Source organism: Phalacrocorax aristotelis, chromosome 8 (genome assembly GCF_949628215.1).
Source record: "Phalacrocorax aristotelis chromosome 8, bGulAri2.1, whole genome shotgun sequence".
NCBI lineage: Eukaryota > Metazoa > Chordata > Aves > Suliformes > Phalacrocoracidae > Phalacrocorax > Phalacrocorax aristotelis.
Genome location: NC_134283.1, coordinates 20609639 through 20617059, shown reverse-complemented (window position 1 = coordinate 20617059; position 7421 = coordinate 20609639). Strand labels below are relative to the sequence as shown.

Sequence of the window (7421 nt, the reverse complement as noted above, 5' to 3'; positions counted from 1 at the left end):
GAAAGTAAGAAAAACCTTTCTGAAGTACCCTGCCCCAGTTAATCTCCTGAATGGGTAAAATGATAGGTAAATCAAACTGTTCTAACAAAAGTAGAGTCTACGTGACAAGAATCAGATTGGGATTGTTGTCTGTGAAATCTGTGTACTTTGTTTTGGTCTTCTTCCTGGTACAATGTTCTCTGTGGGCAATCTAGTAAATGAGGAAGGATTACTGTGTGAATAGCTCACAGTGCTGCAGCTCCTGCACTAAGAAGCAGGAATAAACGTTCTGATCAGAAACAAGATTTCTTGCATGGACTCCGTTCTGCTTTTCTGCATGCTGCCTCATCCTTCTCACACATGCAATATTCTTCTTTCAGGGAAACATCAGCCACTCCAGTGAAGATGAATATGTAAAAGAATAGCAACTGGACTAATTTACTACCCAGTCTCTGAATCTAGATGGCTGAAAGGTCAGTTATTACCTTTGCAATTTCATTCTCTACAGGGTATTTTTTAACATTGTGTTACCCACCTCACTTGGGTCAGATAGTTTCATTAACTGTTTCTGACACAGTGTCACAAATTAACTCCTAATAGTGTGCAATTAGAAGGAAAGAAACTGGGGCTTATCATACCCAGCAATAACCTCAGTTTTGATCCTCAAGGCATACCTTAAGCCTCCATCTTTTCAATTAGTGTCTCCCAAAGATTTCAGAAGGTAGTCTAGCTAGTCTTGTGACTCTGGGATCTCCAATACCTAGCTCTTCTAGCTAAAATGAAAGAACAGCTAAGAAGACTTGCCTAGTGCACTAGTTTTCCTGTGAGCAATTGCTATATTTGCTATAGTGTTGTTGTAGGTTCACTGATTGTAGATTTTTGAAGTTGCAAATTGAACAGGAATTCTTAGAAGACTGTCACATTAGAATATGGGATATCTTGGAAATATTGCATCTGTTTAGCATGGGAAACTTGTTGCATCTTTGAAGAATGAATCCATAAGGTCCTAGATAAATATCACTGTCAGAATTTTATTTTTTCTTCCCTTCACATACTGCACTTAGGAAAAATAAAACACCCTGTGGCTATTTCTTCGTTCTTTGCTTTGGTTTTATGCATTTCCTTTAAGCCATTGTAAGAATGTAAATATTTTGGGATCAAATCAACTTTTGTGGTGCGTAGGTCCATGTTACTGGCTTGTTATCTTTCTACTGCCTTTCTTCATCCTTGTTCATAGGCCAGCATGTGGTCAAGAGCATCCTGGACAGCACTGTGCAAGGTAGGAGCAGGTACATGCTGCAACTGCAACAGTTATAGCCTAGGGTAGCTCCTATGGTGAACCACTAGAGGCTGCTAAATAAATGCAGCCTGCAGCTTCACCACTTGAGGATGGTGGATGAGATCATGCGTATGACTGAAAAAAAAAAAATATTACTAGAGTAGTTCCTCCTGATTGGCACAGTGAGGAGTTACAAGAATAGAATGGAAAAAAGAAGCAGAGACTCCTTTTCTGATTTCTGGGCCATCACTGCTTTTAAGCATTAACAGTTGAAGACAAGTTCTTGCTGACTGATGCATCTCTATTACACATAGGCCATTCTGCTTGATTAAATTGAGGGGAAAACAAAATAAAAGTGTGTTATAGGAACAAGTTAGAACTCCAGCAAAAACATGAAGGGGATTTCATCCTTGGTCACCCTTCTGAATAACTTCTTGGGGAAAAAAAGTGTATATATATGCTTACATAATGTACTTTTTAAATATATGTGTGTATATATAAATATATATTTGTGGTGTTGAGGAAAATGTTCCTAACAATGTTCCATTGATCCTTCTGTCCTTTTGTTTCCATCATCCGCTGGAGTTCCTTGCTAAGATCAGATGAGAAAGATAAATTTTTTTCTGTTCACTGGAAGTGCTGTCTTTTCAGTGGCTCTACCAACAGAATATTTTGATGTTTAATAAGGTCATACAGGGACTAAACCCTGAATCCCCAAACTTCAGAAACATTATCTATAACCTTTCTAGCTAAGAAGAACAAAAACTATATAGAGGTAATGAGTTCTGATAACCAGAATGAACTAAATCATAGAAATTAATTGCATTTACCAGAATCTAGAGGCAGATTCAAAGGAAGAGGTAAGAAAGGATCAGAGGCAAATGTGGGCTCTAGGATGACCTCCCAACATGGAAGTCCTGACACCTTCATCAGTAAATTCAATATTGTGGAGCTGGAGGGACAGTAGAGTCAGAAGCTTACTAGAGGCTGAGTGCTGATTCATGCAGGGTATTATATGTTGCATTAGTTAAGCAACAACCATTGAGAAAGAAGCTGTTTCCTGGAGATTAACAGGTGATGGGGAAGGCTTGGTGGCCTGAGGCTACTTTTGTTATTAAAAGGTGGGATGGGGAGGAAAAAAGCTGGCTGCATGGTATTTATTAGTGAGCAAAGCTGGTTAACAAATAGGGACAGGATGTTTCTAAATTGACTATTCCAGCCATCAGATTGGAGTCCTTTCTTGAAAACCTGAATGACTTTGTAGAAGACTAAAATTATGCTTAAAGAAAGCAGCTGTTCAAAGGGTATGTCTGTGCATACTGCTATAGATGCACGTTCAGAACTACCTAAAGGGAACACCCAAAATACACATGCTTGTGCATCTGATATGTTGAAAAGGCCTGTCTTTTGTACCATCAGGCTTTTGTGATATTCTGGGAAACAAACGCTGATGTTCTTGTCCAAGAGCAGTTTCTGTCTCATAAATTGGTGGTACAAAAAGTTTAAGGATAGTGCTGTACTATTCTTTTTTCCTCAGCTGTTACATCTGTGCTTTAGCTATCACTCTAAAAAGATTTGGAAACATAAAATTCCAAAAGTAATTTGAAAGATCCAGAGGCTGAAATAGTTGCTCTGGGTATTTTAAAATACTGCTAAGTAGCTATGAGTGCATGACCCATTAACCAATCAAGAGTTTGACTCCTTATTGTTTAATATCTTTCTATTGCTTTGTCTCCTTCTGTACATGTGCCTGAAATAAATAACTCATGTCTTTAGATCAATATGGTCTGTATTAAACTGATTAGGATGTATGCCATAACATTTCAGTTATGACACCTTAAGGAAGTGTGTTCTTATGTCACCTCTCATATTAACATTATATTTGTTTGAAGGACCCTAGAAGGGCATATCATGATAATTCTTCTTGGCAGCAGTACTTGCTGAGGCAGCTTATAGTTAAAACAGCATTTCGAGTCCCAACCAACCCCCACAAAGAAAAAGGTTGTGAAACTGCAACTTAATTTAGCTAAAGGACAGTTATGGAGTCAATCCTCTGAAAAAAATCTACTTGCCAAAACAAGTTTTAAGCTCTGGGTTACAAATGAAAATTCAGCTTTTTGCAGTGTGTAAGTAATGAGAGGGATGTTGCATCATAGCTTTGGCCAGTCTTACTGTTTGCTGAAAGGGGGAGACTCTTTATTCTCTCCTGACTGTATGCCCCTCTACTTATGTAGGCTCTGGCAGTAACAGACTCCGTGTAGGACAAACTCAGCCTGGTGACTAAAAGGTTCTTTACTGGTGAATTAACAAGTTTCATTGGCTCAGCTAGGGTCTGACCACAACCACAGTAGGTACAAAGAGATGGGATACATGAAGCTGGGAAAGAGAAGAGTGGGGAAACAAGAAGGACCTCCCACTTCTGGCAGTGGCAAGCTGTCAAACCAGCTTAGCTGTAGTGTTTAACTTCAAAAATTGTGTTCAGAATCTTTGCTTGAAAAGGCAAGTGTCAAATTTAGGATTTTTCTGAAGAGTGTTTAAGTTCAGAATTAAATTCAAATTTTCAGGTGGTCATGTGAGCCTGTTGTCTGATACTGAAGCCTAAAGTTTCAGTGCTTTGAATAGTTGTCATGTCTATATTAAAGTTTTAAAAATTTCCCTTGGCAATACCATGCAATGAAACAAAACATACAGGGATGTAAATGCCCTCAATCAATTTTGCAGTAGTCTTACCAAGCCCAATAAGATGAAAAGTGGAAGAACAATGTATCAGTTTACTATTTTAGCAGTTACTTAAACTCTAGCCCAGCATTCTCTTAGCAATGCTGCGCTGAGACTATTGAATATGCTATCACCCGTAACCTGTTTTTTTTGTTCCTGTCGTCTGCAACACTTTTGTCAGCAGAAAGGATTGTATGAATGCTCCCTAGTATTCTATGGGTAAAATCATCCCAGATGTCATAAAATGTCTTTGTTGGCTGTTCAAACTGAAGCAGGTGACTCTGAAGGAAATTAGATAGTGTGTACCTGCCTTTTCTGACAGCAGGCCCAAGAAGGCTGCTCTTTTTGCTGTAGAAGCTCTGACAAGTTAATGGGATGTATTATTGTTTTCAGCTGACAAAACTGTTCACAAAGTAAACTTTATCTATACAAGATCTGGAAACATTTTTCTTACTCTGAGGCTGAATAGATATTTGAAATGCTTTTGGCAGGCCAACTATTAGTGCATACTTCTGTGTTAACTAGTTACAATTCACACAAACTATGAAAAATGATTGGCTGTAGGCCACATGAGAACCAATTAAGTTGTGAATTGCTCACCTTCTGGATCATAGCTTGACTACCCTGATCTACATAGTAGAAAATATTCAGGCAGAGGATGCCATATTATTCAGCTGCAAGGGTTAATTTAGTAATGATGAAAGCTAAATTGAGCAAATAAATGGACATTTATTGTTTATCATACGTGATGTAGTGTTTCTGTTAAGTACTGCTACTGCTGAATGTTCCTATGGACTGTAAATTTTCCTCTCAGTTTTTTGGAGCCACAATTAAAGACAAAAAGACTCCGATGTTTTTTTTTTTTTCTGAGAAGTTGAAATACTCCTCCTCCCACCTCATTGAGACAAACTGTACAGCAGTGCAACTGCAACAGCAGTATGTTTGTCCTCTTGCCTTGGGTGTATTGCACATTCACTGCCAAAGAACACTTTCAAAGGTGACCTAATTCTGGGTGGGCTATGAACAAAAATGCCTGTTTAAAAAGGGGAAGAATATCCATGGACTCTTCAAGCCTTCTGTCTATCACCTCTATATTATGAAAGTCTTTTACCTGATTCCCACGTGTCATTATTATATGTACATAAACATACATATTTTATATTTGAAATTGGATGTGTCTATTATCCTGTGGTTTTCTTTGTAGTGCATATGAAGTGTGAGAGTTATTACTGTTTGAACATGCCTCCTGTATTTTTTAGATACATCTACTTGTTTTGATATTCTTCTTCAGGGTAAAAAATTCAAATTGTTCCAGAGAACACAAACCTGGGGGGAATGTCTAATCATTGGGTGGAATTTGACTGTCATCTTCCCAAGACATTAAGGAGAATTATTAGAATTAAGTTGAAGGAAGCAAAGAGAAAGAGAAGGCAAAAGATGTGCAACTCTTGAGCAGAGATTTTTTCTATAATGCTTTGTAAAACAAAAGCAAGAATCTCTTCATGTGAAGTTAGTCATTTAAGACTGACTTTGCAAATCTGAATGGTGTTTGATCATCACAGTGGTCTAACCATAGAAATAGTCTAGGTATAGCTTAAAGTTACATCCTTCTACTATATTCTGAACAACATATAAATTAGTATACATTATTTGAATGAACCCATAGGAGAAAATCAATGATGAGATGTTCGTTCACATGATAGCACTTAATTTGATATGAAGGTAAGACAGTAACTGCACAGCACTGGTATGGGATACTGTGCCACTACCATCTTCCAGAGCATTTTTTGTAAGCGGTTCATCGTTTCATGGCCAAACACAAAAGCATTGTGATATTATGTCTACTTAGAGGCTCCCACATGAATTCCAGCTTTTAAAGAATACTTCACTGCATGCCTAAGCCAGTGTGTGGTCTTGCAGAGATTAAATGACAGTTATGTTCCATTAATATAATTCTGCCCTTTAGCCATGGGCAAAGGACACAAGTTTGGAATTTTCAAAATGAAAATGAAGGCAAGTATTACAACTAACCTTAAAACCTGCATTCACTGCATATCTTACCTTGGTGGAATAAAATGCAGCCAAATAGTGCAAAGGAACAGGGTACATCAAGCAGGACACCAGCAATGCATTCTTTAATCAGAATGGATCCAGACTCCAGGAAGTATACTATAAATTATATAACAATAATGGCAATAAAGCTTTTCTTTCTTGCTTTAACTTTCAACAGGAATTCACCCATGTACTGTTCAGGACTAGTAAATGAATTTTTACAAGGCCCACTGGGGTCTTTTGTCTGCTGACTTCTATTGCGTCTGCTTAGCAGGAAGCAATAGTGGAACTTCAATGCAACAAGTTAACTCTGTGCTGAATGCTGCCTTCACAACTGACATCTGTCTTGTCACAAAGAAACTTCTTGAGAAATGGTAAGAAATACGAGATCTTTTGCAGAAATGTGGTTTACATCACACTTGGGATCTCTGCATGGCCTGTGACAAATTCAGTCAAGATCCAGCTTTGGGCTAAACCCTACCATTGGAGTTGACTTGATGTATACAGAGTTTTCTTCTACGTTCTTAATTAATGGAAGCATATCCTTATCCCCTACCAAAGGCCCTGTCAAGCAGATGTCTTCTGAATTGTGGCTAAAATATAATTTCGTGCTATTTCTAAGTAGGAGCAGATACCCTGAGTTTCTGAACCCTCACAGAATTCTGCCAGTCACACCTCTTGTTATATCAAGGATATCAAATTGAGGCACATGGACAGCTGTGGCCATGTGTTGGCATGTATGTACACAGAAGAAGGAGTCATGAGGAAAAAAGATAAGAGGTGATACACCCATTCTGTGTAGTACTTGTAGTTCATAACCAACATATGAAAAAAATTGCTTTGAGTCAAGCAGTGCAGAAGTAGTCCTTGCTGTACTGACATGAACTTCCTTTTATTAGGTTTTTAAGGTGTAGCCTTATGCAGAGTAGATGAGAGCAGCATAATCCAGATGGGAAGGAATTATTAAGGGCTACACAAGGAGCAACTGTTGCACAGGTATAGTAACTTCAGAGTGAAGCTGCTTAAACATGAAGGCATCGCTGGGAGCGGTGAAGGAAATGTATAAAGCATTCATGTGGAAGGAGCGTGTCTTTCCAAGTCATTCTAAAAAAGAGCCCTACATACTGCTGGTAGAAAAGGGAGAGACGTTCAAATCAAATGTAAAAATATTAAGTATATAATGGCATTATAGCAGGTGTGAATTTCACCCTATTAAGGCAGGGTGGGGTTTTTTGAAATGTCACTTTTCTTTGGAGCAAAGGGGGAGATACGGATGACTATATGTGCTGAATGATGTGTTAAATAATATGTATGAATTTATACTTGTAATACGATTGTGGGAAACTTGTGATCTCTACAGACATTTGATCATTCTATGTTGCTATGTACTCAG

At 38.1% G+C, this 7421-nt stretch overlaps 1 long non-coding RNA gene across 1 annotated transcript; it reads left to right on the top strand.

Moving 5' to 3' along the window:
- The first annotated feature begins 393 nt into the window (after nt 1–393).
- Nucleotides 394–6288, top strand: LOC142061093 (uncharacterized). Its single transcript, XR_012662060.1, has 3 exons — nt 394–452; nt 1217–1258; nt 6207–6288. It is a non-coding gene; the product is annotated as an uncharacterized LOC142061093 (long non-coding RNA).
- The last annotated feature ends 1133 nt before the right edge of the window (nt 6289–7421 follow it).